Here is a 20,602-nt window from a genome sequence, read left to right as displayed (position 1 = left end):
ATCTAGGGTATCAATATTTTCAGTCAGGGAATCCGACCACGCCAACCCAGCACTGCACATCCAGGCTGAGGCGATTGCTGGTCGCAGTATAACACCAGTATGTGTGTAAATACATTTTAGGATACCCTCCTGCTTTCTATCAGCAGGATCCTTAAGGGCGGCCATCTCAGGAGAGGGTAGAGCCCTTGTTCTTACAAGCGTGTGAGCGCCTTATCCACCCTAGGGGGTGTTTCCCAACGCACCATAACCTCTGGCGGGAAAGGATATAATGCCAATAACATTTTAGAAATTATCAGTTGTTATCGGGGGAAACCCACGCATCATCACACACCTCATTTAATTTCTCAGCTTCAGGAAAACTACAGGTAGTTTTTTCCTCACCGAACATAATACCCCTTTTTGGTGGTACTCGTATTATCAGAAATGTGTAAAACATTTTTCATTGCCTCAATCATGTAACGTGTGGCCCTACTGGAAATCACATTTGTCTCTTCACCGTCGACACTGGAGTCAGTATCCGTGTCGGCGTCTGTATCTGCCATCTGAGGTAACGGGCGCTTTAGAGCCCCTGACGGCCTATAAAACGTCTGGACAGGCACAAGCTGAGTAGCCGGCTGTCTCATGTCAACCACTGTCTTTTATACAGAGCTGACACTGTCACGTAATTCCTTCCAACAGTTCATCCACTCAGGTGTCGACCCCCTAGGGGGTGACATCACTATTACAGGCAATCTGCTCCGTCTCCACATCATTTTTCTCCTCATACATGTCGACACAAACGTACCGACACACAGCACACACACAGGGAATGCTCTGATAGAGGACAGGACCCCACTAGCCCTTTGGGGAGACAGAGGGAGAGTTTGCCAGCACACACCAGAGCGCTATATACAGGGCCGGATTAAGTCTTGGGTGTGCCCGGGGCACTTAGGACTGGAGGGCCCCGATGGTAGGTGGGGGATGTAGATAAACTTTTGCATACTTCCCAACATTTCCCATTCCAGGAGGGACAAAATGCTCTCTACCTGGACTTCCCACTTAATATATGATTGGCATCACCTGTGTTGAACTATTTAATCGATAAGAAAGGTGTTTCAAAACAGGTGATTGCAATCATTAATTAAGAAGGAAGTCCAGGTAGAGAGCATTTTGTCCCTCCTGGAATGGGTCATGGTGGGAGGTATACAGTATATTGTGTTTAATAAATGTAAACCAATGGTGCATATTAGTTTTAACTAATAGTTTAATAATGGCTGGGTACTGTTTATAGCTCCACCTAATTGAAAGACAACTATTTTATAAACTTGGAACAAAGAAAACTTAACCTTAAAATACACTTAGAAAAATAAAATAATTTATCCTGTCACATGCAAGAATAGCAGAAGCCTCTGTATTACCTACACACTGGGACATGACTCAGGAGGACTCCCTGTGTGTATCTCTATCTCTAGACCCCAATGGTTTAGTTACATAACAGTTTACAAAGGACTCAGACACCTAGGAGGGGAGAGGAGAAGCTGGGATCCCTGTGTCAATTACAGCTCTCTCCACACTATCTCTCCTCTTGTCAGAAAGCTCAGTCGGTAGCTCATGAAACATGATATTCCTGTGTCTCTGCCTGAACTGCATACTGTCCTGCTCACATTTTGGCTACTGGTTCTGCTGTTGCTTGAGAGGGAAAGCTAGTGATGTCAGTGTGCTCTGGCTGGAGGGCCCCCTGACAAAGGGGGGCCCAGGGTACAGTATGTCCTGCATCCCCCCCTTAATCTGGCTATGGCTATATATATATATATATATATATACAGGGATAACCTTATATAAGTGTTTTTCCCCTTATAGCTGCTGTATTTTTAATACTGCGCCTAATTAGTGCCCCCCTCTCTTTTTTAACCCTTTCTGTTGTGTAGTGACTGCAGGGGAGAGCCAGGGAGCTTCCCTCCAACGGAGCTGTGAGGGAAAATGGCGCCAGTGTGCTGAGGAGATAGGCTCCGCCCCCTTCTCGGCGGCCTTATCTCCCGTTTTTCTGTGTATTCTGGCAGGGGTTAAATTCATCCATATAGCCCAGGAGCTATATGTGATGCATTTTTTTGCCATCCAAGGTGTTTCTATTGCGTCTCAGGGCGCCCCCCCCCCAGCGCCCTGCACCCTCAGTGACCGGAGTGTGAAGTGTGCTGAGAGCAATGGCGCACAGCTGCATTGCTGTGCGCTACTTTGTGGAAGACAGGACGTCTTCTGCCGCCGATTTTCCGGACCTCTTCTGTCTTCTGGCTCTGTAAGGGGGCCGGCGGCGCGGCTCCGGGACCGAGCTCCATGGCTGGGCCTGTGATCGTCCCTCTGGAGCTAATGTCCAGTAGCCTAAGAAGCCCAATCCACTCTGCACGCAGGTGAGTTCGCTTCTTCTCCCCTAAGTCCCTCGATGCAGTGAGCCTGTTGCCAGCAGGACTCACTGAAAATAACAAACCTAAAACTAAACTTTTCACTAAGCAGCTCAGGAGAGCCACCTAGTGTGCACCCTTCTCGTTCGGGCACAAAAATCTAACTGAGGCTTGGAGGAGGGTCATAGGGGGAGGAGCCAGTGCACACCAGGTAGTTCTAAAGCTTTACTTTTGTGCCCAGTCTCCTGCGGAGCCGCTATTCCCCATGGTCCTTGAAGGGATTTAACCCTTTGTGTGCCCCCTCGATATAATCATCTCTCTGGTACCAGTGAGAGCAGTTCTTAACCCCACACAGACAACACACAGTTGAGGGTCAAGAATCACTCTGCTTTATTATATGGTTAACAAAGGTTTATAAAGACAACGTACATGGCTGTAACTGACATGTATTACACTCTTATTGGCTCCTTAGTAGTTACCAGGCAGAATATAAAAGATTGTGCATCAGGCGGATGTCCATATATGGGTTTTCTGCAAACGTCTTAAAACCTCTAAGAAAAGTTGTTAATCACACAGAAGTAGAGATAACAGATTTGGTCTGGAATGTAACTGTCCCTGAAAAGGAGACACAGACAAGCCTTGTATTGTATGAACAGATAAGGGTACCCGGTACAAAGTGGTACTATCTATTCAAGCACATAACAGTTCATATAGCATATTTAACCCTTCAATCCCCTCTTAGAATCATATATTTATATAACATGATTCTTTTCATAGAGCTTTTTATTTCTATATTCAGTTAGGTATTGCTTATAGGCTGCAGGGGAGTTAGGAGGGATTGTAAGGACGGCTTCATACATAAGCGAGTTTTCAATACCTTTTGTGGCGAGTTTTCTGCAGCAGGGTATAATGCAAAAGAAAACAACACAAAAAAATTGCTATCACAATCAATATGTAGATTCCTAGTTGAACAAGACCCTGTTTCCAATTTTCAAACCAACCAAAGTATTGGCTCCATGGGTTATCAATACCTGAATTCTTTTTTAGCTCTATGGATAAATCATCTAGTTTTTTTTATGGCTAAGGTAACTTTACCATTAGGGCCAGTATTGTCAGGTATATAGGTACAATACCCTTCTACCTTACTAATGTAAACACAAGTACCACCTTTTTTGCTAGTATCATATCAAGGGCCATTTGGTTTTGGAATGTCATCTGGGAAGTGGCTTCTAGTTGCTCAGAAAGACCCTTAAGAGCATCTTTTGTGTCATTTACAAATCTCTGCTGATTATAGTAGATATAATTGATCCATGCAACATTTCCATTGACAGTTATTATAGGGATTAAGGATTCAAATCCTGCAGCTACTTCATCTCTAGCTTTGAATTCGTCTGGCACCCCTCTTGGGACCCCAATTGTGTCAATATAAACATGTGGATCGAAGCTACCTACTGGAGTTTCCCTTTTTCTTCTATGTGTGTGAGCAGTGTTTGAGGTAGGGGAACCTTCATTAGTTTCTGTGTTATTGTATAAACTAAAGAAACAGCTTTCTTGGTCTAAGGGGATATTTAGAGGGACTGTTCCCAGATGGGGTCTAGATTTACCACATACATAACAATTAGTCATATTATGTTTCTTGGCATTATATCTCATCCATTCTACCCAAAGATTAATATCTAAAAACCCAGTTTCAATAGCTAGGGTGTCTTCAAAGGTGGGATTGTTAACGGCTATCATATCCTTGAAGGTGGTTATATGAGGTCTCAAGAGGTTGGGGCGTGGTTTAGGGGACTTGAGCTGGGCATACTTTTCATTGTTAAACATATCCTGTAACAAGAATTGTGTAAGGGATGGATTTATAAAAAAGGATTCACCCAGGACATAGGTGCCTGCATCAGTAGACTGGGGATGTTTTATGCTTAACATGAATTTACTATCACATCTGTTTTGTCTATAAAGGGTAAGACGGGTAAGCAGGGACTCGCCATGTTTGTCTTTACTTGAGAAAGCCTCCTTGGGCTGGTATCCATAACTATGACCAGAATTCCATCCCACTGATCCCCAATACGCACATTTATCACCCCAATATTTACTAGTAACACAAATATAAGCTTCATTGGGGGTATTACGTGTTCCATACTGGTCACATCCCCATTCATAATGTTTTCTGAGGCATGGGCCAAAATTGCAAAAGTCTATTTTATAAGTAGCAACCTCAGTGTTGGAGGAGTTGTACCAGAATGTGTAAATGCCAGAGTTTTGTGTAATGTCTACTTCAGCTGTAGCTTGGCAAGTGAGGACCATTAGGATTGTCAACATAGTCCCCTGGCCATAGGTAGGCATCTTGTTCTTTTTCTGCATCGTCTGCTTCTCCATGTTGGAGGTCAGGGCTGTCTGCCCCGGTTAGTACCTCTCTGGAATCTCCCTCACGGTCTGGTCTGGGTACCTTCTTTACTCGGGATGCATGGATCCAGGTGGGCCCCTCTTCAGTAAGTACAGCCGTTCTGGTTACTGCCACGACTTCCGTCTCTGGACCATAGGTGAAATCTCCTGGACCTTTATTCCTCGGGAGCACTTTCACAACGACTTTGTCTCCGACTTGAAAAGGATGTGTTGATTCCTGTGGATTAAAAGGATTTTTACAAACAACCTTGTGTTCAATTTCATCTAATTTGCTGATGAGGGACCTCACATATTCTTCCTTTATCAATTCTAAATCACCTTCCTGTACTATTAATGGTTTCTTAGCCCAAGGTGTAGGGAAGGGCCTACCCATAAGTATTTCAAAGGGTGAATAACCTAGGGTCTTTTATGGGGTCATTCTGATTTCTGCTAAGATAATGGGAAGGACCTGTTTCCATTTGTGGAAGGTACCTCCTGTGGCCTTCCTAAGTTTGTCCTACCCCATGGTAGTGAGCAATGAACAAAGGGGCACTTGTTTGGGGTATACAAGGTTTCCCCTCTTTGCAGATTAATCCTGATTTGGGATTTTTCTGCAATACAGGATATACCCAATCATCCAAATCCTTGTTGGAGGCTGTGGCCTGTAGTTCCGTGATAAGATATTGATCATTAATGGCAGGGGGGGTCATGACAGTCATATGGGACTGGGCAATGGGTTGTAGAGCTGCTTCTTTGGCAGTTCTGTCAGCAAGGGCATTTCCTTCTGATATGTCGTCCTTGCCAACAGTATGGGCCCTACAGTGCAAAATTGCAATGTCATTGGGCAGGCGCACAACGGCATAACCTGCTTGGTATGTGGAGTCATTTGGTCTGCTACAGGAGCCATCAACAAAGACATTGTCTGAACCGGGTATTGGCACAGGGGACATGTCTAATCTCGGGGAGGTCTCTGATTCTATTGATGCTGAGCAGTCATGGGCCCTCATTCCGAGTTGTTCGCTCGGAGATTTTCATCGCATCGCAGTGAGAATTATCTTAGTGCGCATGCGTAATGTTCGCACTGCGCATGCGCCAAGTAACTTTACTATGCAGAAAGTATTTTTACTCACGGCTTTTTCATCGCTCCGGCGATTGCATTGTGATTGACAGGAAATGGGTGTTACTGGGCGGATGTACGGCGTTTTAGGGGCGTGTGGCTGGAAACGCTACCGTTTCCGGAAAAAACGCAGGCGTGTCTGGAGAAACGGTGGGAGTGCTTGGGCGAACGCTGGGTGTGTTTATGACGTCAGCCGGGACCGAAAAGCACTGAACTGATCGCACAGGCAGAGTAAGTCTGAAGCTACTCTAAAACTGCTAACTCGTTTGTGATCGCAATATTGCGCATACATCGGTCGCACATTTAAGAAGCTAAGATTCACTCCCAGTAGGCGGCGGCTTAGCGTGTGTAACTCTGCTACATTCGCCTTGCGAGCGAACAACTCGGAATGAGGGCCATGGTCGTCAGGTATGTCATCTTGGGGACCCTTTTGTCCTAGGAGTGCATTAAGAATGGGTGCTGGGCCTGATGACGTGTTTGCATATTTGATGATGAGGGATGGGTTGCTTTGCAATAGGACCTCATACCCACTAAGGCGTTGGGCCGACATATGCTGTGTATGCAAGCCGTTAAGTATTGCTACGACATTATGTATTGTGTGTAGAATTGTTGTGTGACCTAAGGTGAGTGTAGTTGCCATCTCAGCCACCATTGCACAAGCTGCCAGTGCTCTGAGGCAGGCAGGCATACCTTGGACCGACACAGGAATGCCACAGGGCGCAGTTTGCCTCCATGTGAGTTAGTACCCACGCCATGGTTTTACAGTTGTCCCTTGCATATAAATGAAACGGCAGTACAGTTTGGGAGGCTCAATGCCGGACTTTTTACCAACATACATTTTAGACTTTCATATGCAGTTAACATTTCTTGTGACCATTGAATCTGTTTAGGTTTGTTATTGAGAGTGGCTTGTCTCAAGATATTGTCATTGTAGGAACAATCAGATATCCACTGTCTGCAGTAATTAATCATGCCCAGAAAGGATAGCATTTCCTTCTGAGTAGTTGGGGTGACCAGGCCCAATACAGACTGAATGCGTTGTGGACTGATTTTCCTTTCTCCCTCTGTGAGTACAAAACCCAAATAATCGACATGCTTTTTACACCATTGCATTTTAGTTTTTAGACACCTTGTGTCCACATTCACAGAGCCAGTTTAACAGTTTGACTACAGAGAAGCAGATCATCTGCATACTGTAGCAGGACAGAACCATAGGGGGGGTGCCAGGGAGCCATTGTGGCTTGGAGTACAATGCTATACACAACAGGTGAATAAACATACCTGTGGTAATCTGCACCATGTTAACTGCTTGCCCTCAAAAGAAAAAGCAAAAAGTAACTGTGTTTGGGGGTCCACTGGTATGCTGAGAAAATGCATTTTTTTAAATTAATAACTGAAAAAAATGCAGCATCTACAGGGATGGCTGAGAGGAGTGAGTTTACATCAGGTACAATTGGTGCAATGGGAACAATTAGCTGATTAATTGCTCTAAGATCTTGCACAAACCTTATAGTCCCATCTACTTTTGCTACAGGGTTAACTGGTGTGCAGTATGGGGATACTACATGTCTAAAAATGCCTTGCTCTAAAAATTGCTGTACCATAGGTCTAAGACCTTCTATTTTTTCTTTTAAACAATGGATATTGTTTCTGGTAAAGGGGTGTACATCAGGTTTCAGTGTGGCCTTGTAGGGGGTACATGATATTAGGCCAGTGTCATAGGGCCCCTCTGACCATACCTGGGGGTTTACAGTCTCTAACTCAGGTGGTGTGCCAAGGTTTACCCACACAGGTAAATGAGGTGACACAACATCCATGCCGCTACTTGAGGCAGAGGGACTAATTGTGATTTCAAGACGGCTGAGAAGATCTCTTCCCAGTAGGTTTATTGGGCATTCAGGTATTACAGTAAAGTTGTGTCTTCCCATATAAACGCCCTTCAAAGTTTCTATACTGATGGCGTCGGTAATATAGGCTTTTGTGGGTATCCCATTAATTCCCATTGAAGGAGCGGACTTTTTTAAGGATTCATGGTACTGGTCCCTACACAGGACACTGGTGGTGGCTCCACTGTCCTTCCAGTAACCAGTGAGCTGCATGAAAGTCGGGACACTCTCCTCCGGGCCCCGTCAGCGGGGCCGTCCCTGTCAGTCAACTCGAAAACGGGGAAAGTCTTTAGTCTGGTCTCTGGGTTGGCTGCGGGGTGGTGCATCGTTGTGCATAGGGTCCCGGGCCTGTCGGGGTCTGCTGGGGGGATATGGACAAGCCCTGGCCCAGTGGCCATCTTTCCCGCAATTGTAACATGTATTGGTCTGTCTCCTAGAAATAGGTGGAGGTCCCATAGGGCCCCTCTGAAACCTATTGTCTTGGGGTGGGCGGAAAGACCTATTTGGCTTTCCCGGGGGGTTCTGGTAGTTATGTGAGGGTATAGTACTGACAGATTTCCTCATTTCAAAACAACCTGCTGCTTCTTTCTCATATAAATGTTTTTCAAAATCTTTAAAATTATCAGAGGTCCAACTGGAGACACTCTGTTTTACAGTTAATGACACTGTTGGCAACAAGTTGTTTATAAATGTAGAAATGAGTAAGTTGTCGGTATTAACTAGGGTGAGACCTGCCTCCTCTGACCAACACTTTTAAATCACTTCCAGAATTCAGTCACATTCTCACTAGGTTTCTGTTTGCAAGTTACTGCTGCTGGGAGAAACGAGCAGCACATTCCTTGCAGGTCTCCCCCGGGAGGGGAGGGGAGGGGGGGTATTCAATCTCTTTACTGTGGTCTGATCCCATATTACCAACAAGTAACTAACGTATCTAAACTGAATTAATAACAATTTTTATCATAAAAAAAAACATAGATTGTTCCAAACACAGTGTCATATAGTGCGTGTACACTTACCACCCACGCAATATATTTCTAAAAGAATTCACAAATAACAGGGAAGGGGAACAATAGTCTATGTATGCATTCAGCTGATCTGATCATAAATCATTGGTAACATGTGGGATTACACATTCCCTACACAAACTACCAGAGACAGAACAGAGAAGATAAGGAATAACAGCACAACTTGTGATACCAAATGTACGTACACTTAACACCCGTACAATTAATATCATGCAAAACAAAGTACAATTAATATCTCTGCAATCGTGGACAATGTTATTTGTTACAAATCAACTTTCAAATGTACTTAAAATCACTATAAACAACAATGTCCTCTGAGACTCAGCGCCCGTGCACTTACCACCCGTTCACTGAGTGTCCTTAATAGAAAAATTACAATATAAGTACTTATAAGACAAACATACAAACATTTAGGTGATCAAATCGAGGAGGCGTTGTTATTTGGATTTCTGGTCCATCTATGGTATCCCGGATACCTGTGCCTTTTAAAGATTATATGGACCCCTGGTCCTTGTATTGGTATCCCTGATACCTTTGCCTTTAAAGATTGGTATCCCTGATACCTTTATGTGGCGCCCGGCGCCTTTAAGAAAACAAGTTTCTTTTCTCTATCGTCCTAGTGGATGCTGGGGTTCCTGAAAGGACCATGGGGAATAGCGGCTCCGCAGGAGACAGGGCACAAAAGTAAAGCTTTTCCAATAAGGTGGTGTGCACTGGCTCCTCCCCCTATGACCCTCCTCCAGACTCCAGTTAGATTTTTGTGCCCGGCCGAGAAGGGTGCAATCTAGGTGGCTCTCCTAAAGAGCTGCTTAGAAAAAGTTTAGCTTAGGTTTTTTATTTTACAGTGAGTCCTGCTGGCAACAGGATCACTGCAACGAGGGACTGAGGGGAGAAGAAGTGAACTCACCTGCGTGCAGGATGGATTGGCTTCTTGGCTACTGGACATCAGCTCCAGAGGGACGATCACAGGTACAGCCTGGATGGTCACCGGAGCCGCGCCGCCGGCCCCCTTGCAGATGCTGAAGTAAGAAGAGGTCCAGAATCGGCGGCTGAAGACTCTTGCAGTCTTCTAAAGGTAGCGCACAGCACTGCAGCTGTGCGCCATTTTCCTCTCAGCACACTTCACACGCAGTCACTGAGGGTGCAGGGCGCTGGGGGGGGGGCGCCCTGGGAGGCAAATGAAAACCTATATATTGGCTAAAAATACCTCACATATAGCCCCCAGAGGCTATATGGAGATATTTAACCCCTGCCAGGATTCACTAAAGAGCGGGAGACGAGCCCGCCGAAAAAGGGGCGGGGCCTATCTCCTCAGCACACAGCGCCATTTTCCTCTCACAGCTCCGCTGGTCAGGACGGCTCCCAGGTCTCTCCCCTGCACTGCACTACAGAAACAGGGTAAAACAGAGAGGGGGGGCAAAAATAGTGGCAAAATTGATATATAAAGCAGCTATACAGGGAGCACTTATAATAAGGCTATCCCTGTCACATATAGCGCTTTTGGTGTGTGCTGGCAGACTCTCCCTCTGTCTCCCCAAAGGGCTAGTGGGGTCCTGTCTTCGTTTAGAGCATTCCCTGTGTGTCTGCTGTGTGTCGGTACGTGGTGTCGACATGTATGAGGACGATATTGGTGTGGAGGCGGAGCAATTGCCAAATATGGGGATGTCACCTCCTAGGGGGTCGACACCAGAATGGATGCCTTTATTTATGGAATTACGGGATAGTGTCAACACGCTTAAGCAGTCGTTTGACGACATGAGACGGCCGGACAATCAATTAGTGCCTGTCCAGGCGCCTCAAACACCGTCAGGGGCTGTAAAACGCCCTTTGCCTCAGTCGGTCGACACAGACCCAGACACAGGCACTGATTCCAGTGGCGACGGTGACGAATCAACCGTATTTTCCAGTAGGGCCACACGTTATATGATTTTGGCAATGAAGGAGGCGTTACATTTAGCTGATACTACAGGTACCACTAAACAGGGTATTATGTGGGGTGTGAAAAAACTACCTATAGTTTTTCCTGAATCAGAAGAATTAAATGACGTGTGTGATGAAGCGTGGGTTGCCCCCGATAAAAAGATGCTAATTTCAAAAAAGTTATTGGCTTTATACCCTTTCCCACCAGAGGTTAGGGCGCGCTGGGAAACACCTCCTAGGGTGGACAAGGCGCTCACACGCTTATCTAAACAAGTGGCGTTACCCTCTCCTGAGACGGCCGCACTTAAAGATCCAGCAGATAGGAGGATGGAAAATATCCAAAAAAGTATATACACACATACAGGTGTTATACTACGACCAGCTATAGCGACAGCCTGGATGTGCAGTGCTGGAGTAGCTTGGTCAGAGTCCCTGATTGAAAATATTGATACCCTGGATAGGGACAATGTTTTACTGTCTTTAGAGCAAATAAAGGATGCATTTCTTTATATGCGTGATGCACAGAGGGATATCTGCACACTGGCATCACGGGTAAGTGCTATGTCCATTTCGGCCAGAAGAAGTTTATGGACGCGACAGTGGTCAGGCGATGCGGACTCAAAACGGCATATGGAAGTTTTGCCGTATAAAGGGGAGGAGTTATTTGGAGTCGGTCTATCAGATTTGGTGGCCACGGCTACAGCCGGGAAATCCACCTTTTTACCTCAAGTCACTCCCCAACAGAAAAAGACACCGACTTTTCAACCGCAGCCCTTTCGTTCCTTTAAAAACAAGAGAGCAAAGGGCTATTCATATCTGCCACGAGGCAGAGGAAGGGGGAAGAGACAGCAACAGGCAGCTCCTTCCCAGGAACAGAAGCCCTCCCCGGCTTCTACAAAAGCCTCAGCATGACGCTGGGGCTTCTCAAGCGGACTCGGGGGCGGTGGGCGGTCGTCTCAAGAATTTCAGCGCGCAGTGGGCTCACTCGCAGGTAGATCCCTGGATCCTGCAGATAATATCTCAGGGGTACAGGTTGGAATTAGAGACAGATCCACCTCGCCGTTTCCTGAAGTCTGCTTTACCAACGTCCCCCTCCGAAAGGGAGACGGTCTTGGAAGCCATTCACAAGCTGTACTCTCAGCAGGTGATAGTCAAGGTACCTCTTCTACAACAAGGGAAGGGGTATTATTCCACTCTATTTGTGGTACCGAAGCCGGATGGCTCGGTAAGGCCTATTCTAAATCTGAAGTCCTTGAACCTGTACATAAAGAGGTTCAAGTTCAAGATGGAGTCACTCAGAGCAGTGATAGCGAACCTGGAAGAAGGGGACTTTATGGTATCCTTGGACATCAAGGATGCGTATCTCCACGTTCCAATTTACCCCTCACACCAGGGGTACCTCAGGTTCGTTGTACAAAACTGTCACTATCAGTTTCAGACGCTGCCGTTTGGTCTGTCCACGGCACCTCGGGTCTTTACAAAGGTAATGGCCGAGATGATGATTCTTCTTCGAAGAAAAGGCGTATTAATTATCCCATACTTGGACGATCTCCTAATAAGGGCAAGGTCCAGAGAACAGCTAGAGATGGGATTAGCACTGTCTCAAGAAGTGCTAAAACAGCACGGATGGATTCCGAATATTCCAAAATCCCAGTTAAAGCCGACAACTCGTCTGCTGTTCCTAGGGATGATTCTGGACACGGTTCAGAAAAAGGTTTTTCTTCCGGAGGAAAAAGCCAAGGAGTTATCCGAGCTTGTCAGGAACCTCCTAAAACCAGGAAAGGTGTCTGTACATCAATGCACAAGAGTCCTGGGAAAAATGGTGGCTTCTTACGAAGCAATTCCATTCGGCAGATTCCACGCAAGAATTTTCCAAAGGGATCTGTTGGACAAATGGTCAGGGTCGCATCTTCAGATGCACCTGCGGATAACCCTGTCGCCAAGGACAAGGGTATCTCTTCTGTGGTGGTTGCAGAGTGCTCATCTATTGGAGGGCCGCAGATTCGGCATACAGGATTGGATCCTGGTGACCACGGACGCCAGCCTCAGAGGCTGGGGAGCAGTCACACAAGGAAGAAACTTCCAGGGAGTGTGGACGAGCCTGGAAACGTCTCTTCACATAAACATTCTGGAACTAAGAGCAATCTACAATGCTCTAAGCCAGGCAGAACCTCTGCTTCAAGGAAAACCGGTGTTGATCCAGTCGGACAACATCACGGCAGTCGCCCATGTAAACAGACAGGGCGGTACAAGAAGCAGGAGTGCAATGGCAGAAGCTGCGAGGATTCTTCGCTGGGCGGAGAATCATGTGATAGCACTGTCAGCAGTGTTCATTCCGGGAGTGGACAACTGGGAAGCAGACTTCCTCAGCAGACACGACCTTCACCCGGGAGAGTGGGGACTTCATCCAGAAGTCTTCCACATGCTAGTAAACCATTGGGAAAGACCTATGGTGGACATGATGGCGTCTCGCCTCAACAAAAAACTGGACAGGTATTGCGCCAGGTCAAGAGATCCGCAGGCAATAGCTGTGGACGCGCTGGTAACACCTTGGGTGTACCAGTCGGTGTATGTGTTTCCTCCTCTGCCTCTCATACCAAAGGTATTAAGGATTATACGGCAAAGAGGAGTAAGAACGATACTAGTGGCTCCGGATTGGCCAAGAAGGACTTGGTACCCGGAACTTCAAGAGATGGTCACGGACGATCCGTGGCCTCTACCTCTGAGAAGGGACCTACTTCAGCAGGGTCCCTGTCTCTTTCAAGACTTACCGCGGCTACGTTTGACGGCATGGCGGTTGAACGCCAGATCCTAGAGGGAAAAGGCATTCCGGAAGAAGTCATTCCTACTTTAATTAAAGCAAGGAAGGAAGTTACCGCGAAGCATTATCACCGCATTTGGCGAAAATATGTTGCGTGGTGCGAGGATCGGAGTGCTCCGATGGAGGAATTTCAACTGGGTCGATTCCTACATTTCCTGCAATCAGGATTGTCTATGGGTCTCAAATTGGGATCTATTAAGGTTCAAATTTCGGCCCTGTCAATATTCTTCCAAAAAGAATTGGCCTCAGTTCCTGAGGTCCAGACTTTTGTTAAAGGAGTACTGCATATACAGCCTCCTGTGGTGCCTCCGGTGGCACCGTGGGATCTAAATGTAGTTTTAGATTTCCTCAAATCCCATTGGTTTGAACCACTGAAAAAGGTGGATTTGAAATATCTCACATGGAAAGTGACCATGCTACTGGCCCTGGCTTCAGCCAGGAGAGTGTCAGAACTAGCGGCTTTATCTTATAAAAGCCCTTATCTAATTTTCCATTCGGATAGGGCAGAACTGCGGACGCGTCCGCATTTCCTTCCTAAGGTGGTATCAGCGTTTCACCTGAACCAGCCTATTGTAGTGCCTGCGGCTACAAGCGACTTGGAGGACTCCAAGTTGTTGGACGTTGTCAGAGCTTTAAAAATATACATTTCAAGGACGGCTGGAGTCAGAAAATCTGATTCGCTGTTTATACTGTATGCACCCAACAAGTTGGGTGCTCCTGCTTCTAAGCAGTCGATTGCTCGTTGGATCTGTAGCACAATTCAACTTGCACATTCTGTGGCAGGCCTGCCACAGCCTAAATCTGTTAAGGCCCATTCCACAAGGAAGGTGGGCTCATCTTGGGCGGCTGCCCGAGGGGTCTCGGCATTACAACTCTGCCGAGCAGCTACGTGGTCAGGGGAGAACACGTTTGTAAAATTTTACAAATTTGATACTCTGGCTAAGGAGGACCTGGAGTTCTCTCATTCGGTGCTGCAGAGTCATCCGCACTCTCCCGCCCGTTTGGGAGCTTTGGTATAATCCCCATGGTCCTTTCAGGAACCCCAGCATCCACTAGGACGATAGAGAAAATAAGAATTTACTTACCGATAATTCTATTTCTCGGAGTCCGTAGTGGATGCTGGGCGCCCATCCCAAGTGCGGATTATCTGCAATACTTGTACATAGTTATTGTAAACTAATTCGGGTTATTGTTTAGGGAGCCATCTTTCAGAGGCTCCTCTGTTATCATACTGTTAACTGGGTTTAGATCACGAGTTGTACGGTGTGATTGGTGTGGCTGGTATGAGTCTTACCCGGGATTCAAAATTCCTCCCTTATTGTGTACGCTCGTCCGGGCACAGTACCTAACTGGAGTCTGGAGGAGGGTCATAGGGGGAGGAGCCAGTGCACACCACCTGATTGGAAAAGCTTTACTTTTGTGCCCTGTCTCCTGCGGAGCCGCTATTCCCCATGGTCCTTTCAGGAACCCCAGCATCCACTACGGACTCCGAGAAATAGAATTATCGGTAAGTAAATTCTTATTTTCTGCCAAGTCCCGGACTTGGATTGTATTTTTGGTCACGTGTTCCCGGAACACGGAATGAGTTCAGATCTAGTAGTAATCGCAATCCCTGAACGGAAAAGACAGACAATAAAATTCTCTATCTTACCGGGCAGGGGACGATCGCCTAGATCCCGGAGCTAGCCCCCAGCTGAAGGGATTTAACCCTTTGTGTGCCCCCTCGATATAATCATCTCTCTGGTACCAGTGAGAGCAGTTCTTAACCCCACACAGACAACACACAGTTGAGGGTCAAGAATCACTCTGCTTTATTATATGGTTAACAAAGGTTTATAAAGACAACGTACATGGGTGTAACTGACATGTATTACACTCTTATTGGCTCGTTAGTAGTTACCAGGCAGAATATAAAAGATTGTGCATCAGGCGGATGTCCATATATGGGTTTTCTGCAAACGTCTTAAAACCTCTAAAAAAAGTTGTTAATCACACAGAAGTAGAGATAACAGATTTGGTCTGGAATGTAACTGTCCCTGAAAAGGAGACACAGACAAGCCTTGTATTGTATGAACAGATAAGGGTACCCGGTACAAAGTGGTACTATCTATTCAAGCACATAACAGTTCATATAGCATATTTAACCCTTCAGTCCTTACGGAGTCCCCAGCATCCACTAGGACGTCAGAGAAATATGAGTAGACATCACACAGAAGTAGAGATAACAGATTTGGTCTGGAATGTAACTGTCCCTGAAAAGGAGACACAGACAAGCCTTGTATTGTATGAACAGATAAGGGTACCCGGTACAAAGTGGTACTATCTATTCAAGCACATAACAGTTCATATAGCATATTTAACCCTTCAGTCCTTACGGAGTCCCCAGCATCCACTAGGACGTCAGAGAAATATGAGTAGACAAAATGAACAAACCACGAGAATTGGCAATACCATGGAACTCATGCGTGCAGACATTACACAGGTCATGGGCAACTTACAGCGCATAATGGAAGAACAGCAAAGACAACAGCAAAGTTATATGAACATTTTTCAAAACAATCAAAAGATAAATGAAACTTTATTCCGAATTGTAGACAATCAAAATGCTGCTACACGTGAACTCAATGCCACCCTCACTAACCTCAATGAAACACTCAGATCCATGCACCAACAGCAAACAAGCAGCAGTTCTTGTACGACTACTCCAAATATCACGCCAGTGTCATCACCACCAAGACGCTCTACCAGAGCACGCTAACATGACAGTGGTAAAGGCAAAGGGCAGGACAATCAGCCACCCCAAAAAAATTAACAAATAAACCTCACATTTTAAATTTCAGAGAAGTAAATCAAAATACTTAGTAAGTGTATGTTTGTCAAAATAGATATAACACTTAGCTCCTTGACAATTTGTACAACATCATTAATTATAAGTGGTACAAAAGTAAACAGACCACTTGATTTTTTTCTAATCATTACTCTTTCTAGATTCCAATCATTCTCAGATCCTGCAGACACAATAATTGGCAGCCAGGCATAATCATCCATGACCCATGCAACTTACTATGTGAATTAAAACTGGTTTACATTTCTTCTGTAGACGACTTTACGAGAAAAACACAATAGAGTTGTGTAAAAGTGTCCTAATATGTTTGTGTACATTTTTTAATTTTAATAACCAAAATGAATGACATTATTGTTGTGGCATGTTTGTGTGTGTAAAAAAATATCAATTTACTCACCGGTAATTCTATTTCTCGTAGTGGATGCTGGGAACTCCGTAAGGACTATGGGGAATAGACGGGCTCCGCAGGAGACTGGGCACACTAAAAGAAAGATTAGGTACTATCTGGTGTGCACTGGCTCCTCCCTCTATGCCCCTCCTCCAGACCTCAGTTAGGGAAACTGTGCCCGGAAGAGCTGACATTACAAGGAAAGGATTTGGAATCCAGGGTAAGACTCATACCAGCCACACCAATCACACCGTACAACTTGTGATAACTATACCCAGTTAACAGTATGAACAAAAAACTGAGCATCATTCAAAAGATGGCTTATAACAATAACCCTTTAGTTAAGCAATAACTATATACATGTATTGCAGAGAGTCCGCACTTGGGACGGGCGCCCAGCATCCACTACGGACTACGAGAAATAGAATTACCGGTGAGTAAATTCTTATTTTCTCTGACGTCCTAGTGGATGCTGGGAACTCCGTAAGGACCATGGGGATTATACCAAAGCTCCCAAACGCGCGGGAGAGTGCGGATGACTCTGCAGCACCGAATGAGCAAACTCAAGGTCCTCCTCAGCCAGGGTATCAAACTTGTAAATTTTTGCAAATGTGTTTGAACCCGACCAAGTAGCAGCTCGGCAAAGCTGTAATGCCAAGACCCCTCGGGCAGCCGCCCAAGAAAGAGCCCACCTTCCTTGTGGAATGGGCTTTTACTGATTTAGGATGCGGCAGTCCAGCCGCAGAATGTGCCAGCTGAATCGTGCTACAGATTCAGCGAGCAATAGTCTGCTTTTAAGCAGGAGCACCCAGCTAGTTGGGTGCATGAAGGATAAATAGCGAGTCAGTTTTTCTGACTCTAGCTGTCCTGGAAATATAAATTTTCAGGGCCCGGACCACGTCCAGCAACTTGGAGTCCTCCAAGTCCCTAGTAGCCGCAGGCACCACCATGGGTTGGTTCAAATGAAACGATGATACCACCTTGGGGAGAAATTGGGGACGAGTCCTCAATTCTGCCCTTTCCATATGGAAGATCAGATATGGGCTTTTACATGACAAAGCCGCCAATTCTGACACACGCCTAGTCCAAGCTAAGGCCAAAAGCATGACCACTTTCCACGTGAGATATTTTAGCTCCATGGTCTTAAGTGGCTCAAAACAGTGGGATTTTAGGAATCCAACACAACGTTAAGATCCCAACGTGCCACTGGTGGCACAAAAGGAGGCTGAATATGCAGCACCCCTGTAACAACGTCTGAACTTCAGGCAGTGAAGCCAGTTCTTTTTGAGAGAAAAAAGGGATAGGGCCGAAATCTTGGCCTTTATGGATCCTAATTTTAGGCCCATAGTCACTCCTGACTGTAGGAAGTGCAGGAATCGACACCGCTGGAATTCCTCTGTAGGGCCTTCCCGGCCACACACCAAGCAACCTATTTTCGCCATATACAGTGAAAAAGTCTTGCTGTCATTTCTTTCCTATCCTTTATCAGCGTAGGAATAACTGCATCCGGAATGCCCTTTTCCGCTAGGATCCGGCGTTCAACCGCCATGCCGTCAAACGCAGTCGCGGTAAATCTTGGAACAGACAGGGCCCCTGTTGCAACATGTCCTGTCTGAGAGGCAGAGGTCATGGGTCCTCTGAGAGCATTTCTTGCAGTTCCGGGTACCGAGTCCTTCTTGGCCAATCCGGAGCAAAGAATATTGTTCACACTCCTCCTTTTATTACAATTCTCAGCCCTTGGGTCTGAGAGGAAGAGGAGGGAATACATAGACCGACTGGAACACCCACGGTGTTACTAGTGCGACCACAGCTATCGCCTGAGATTCCCTTGACCCAGCGTAAAACCTTTTTTATCTTTTTATTGAGGTGGGACGCCATCTAGTCCACCTGAGGCAGATCCCATCAATTTGCAAAACTGCGTGAATACTTCCTGATGAAGTCACCACTTTCCCGGGTGGAGGTCGTGCCTGCTGAGGAAGTCTGCTTCCCAGTTGTCCACTCCCGGAATGAACACTGCTGACAGTGCGCTTACTTGATTCTCCGCCCAGCGAAGAATTCTGGTGGCTTCTACCCTCGCCACCCTGCTTCTTGTGCCGCCTTGGCGGTTTACATGAGCCCCTGCGGTCTGACTGGACCAGAACCGGTTGGTCGCGAAGCAGGAACTCCGTTTGACTTAGGGCGTTGTATATGGCCCTTAGTTCCAGGATATTGATGTGAAGGCAAGTCTGTTGGCTTGACCACAAACCTTGGAATTTTCTTCCCTGTGTAACTGCCCCCCACCCTCGGAGGCTTGCATCCGTGGTCAACAGGACCCAGTCCTGAATGCCGGATCTGCGGCCCTCGAGAAGGTGAGCACTCCGCAGCCACCACGGGAGAGACACCCTGGCCCTGGGGGATAGGGTGATTAACCGATGCATCTTCAGATGTGATCCGGACCACTTGTCCAGTAAGTTCCATTGTCCTTGCATGGAACCTGCCGAAGGGGATGACCTCGTATGATGCCACCATCCTTCCCAGGACTCGAGTGCAGTGATGCACTGACACCTGTTTTGGTTTTCAATAGATTCCTGACCAGTGTCATGAGCTCCTGAGCTCTCTCTATCGGGAGATAAACTCTTTTCTGGTCTGTGTCTAGGATCATGCCTAGGCGAGGCAGATGTGCTGTAGGAACCAACTGCGACTTCGGAATATATAGAATCCAGTCGTGTTGCCGTTTCACTTCCAGAGAAGGTGATACGCTGTCCAGCAACTGCTCTCTTGATCTTGCTTTTATGAGGAGATCATCCAAGTATGTGATAATAGTGACACCTTTCTTCCGCAGGAGCACCATCATATCCACCATTACCTTGGTGAAATTGGTAATGACAATCCCGTACCGCAATTCTGAGGTAAGCCTGATGAGGTGGATAAATGGGGACATGAAGGTGTGCATCCCTTATGTCCCGATTCACGATTAAGTCTCCCCTTTTTCAGGCTTTCAATGACCGCTCTTAGCGATTCCATCTTGAACTTGAACCTTTTCAGGTATATGTTCAGGGATTTTAATTCAATATGGGTCTAACCGAACCGTCTGGTTTCGGGATTATAACATGGTCGAATAATAACACCCTCTTGTTGAAGGAGGGGACCCTTGACCACCACCTGTTGAAGATACAATTTGCGAATTGCAGTTAACACTGGCTCCCTCTCTTGGGGGGGGAAGCCCGCCGGGTCCTCGATGAGGGGACATCTTCTCACAGTCCAGCCTGTATCCCTGCGACACCCTTTCTATTGCCCAGGGATCTAAAAGGGAGTGAACCCACTTGTGGCTGAACTTACGAAGGCGTGTCCCCACCGGGCCTAGCTCCTGTGGAGCCCCAGCGACATGCGGTGGATTTTTGTAGAGGCCGGGGAGGACTTCTGTTCCTGGGGACTAGCTGTGTTGTACAGCTTATTTCCTCTGCCCCCGGCTCTGACAAGAAAGGACGCACCTCAGACTTTCTTGTTTCTTTATTCGAAAAGCTGCATTTGATAATGTTGTGCTTTCCTAGTCTGTGCAGGAATATAGGGCAAACTAGCAGAATTGCCAACTATAGCTCTGGAGACCAGGCCCGAGAACCTTTCTCCACACAATCCTGAGCCTTCCATATGCCTCTTAAGTCGGTATCATCTGTCCAATGTATATTCTACAGGACACGTCAAGCAGAAATCGACATAGCTTTTGATTCTAGGACCCAGTATACTCATGTCCCTTTGGGCATGCTTTATAATTATATATCTATCACTTAAGACAGCATTTTAATATATGTATATGCATACTAGGGTCTCAATCTTTGCTGATAAGGTACCTGTCCACGCTGCCAC

The sequence above is a fragment of the Pseudophryne corroboree genome, chromosome 8 (assembly GCF_028390025.1).
Source record: "Pseudophryne corroboree isolate aPseCor3 chromosome 8, aPseCor3.hap2, whole genome shotgun sequence".
Lineage (NCBI taxonomy): Eukaryota > Metazoa > Chordata > Amphibia > Anura > Myobatrachidae > Pseudophryne > Pseudophryne corroboree.
This window is presented reverse-complemented; position numbering follows the sequence as displayed.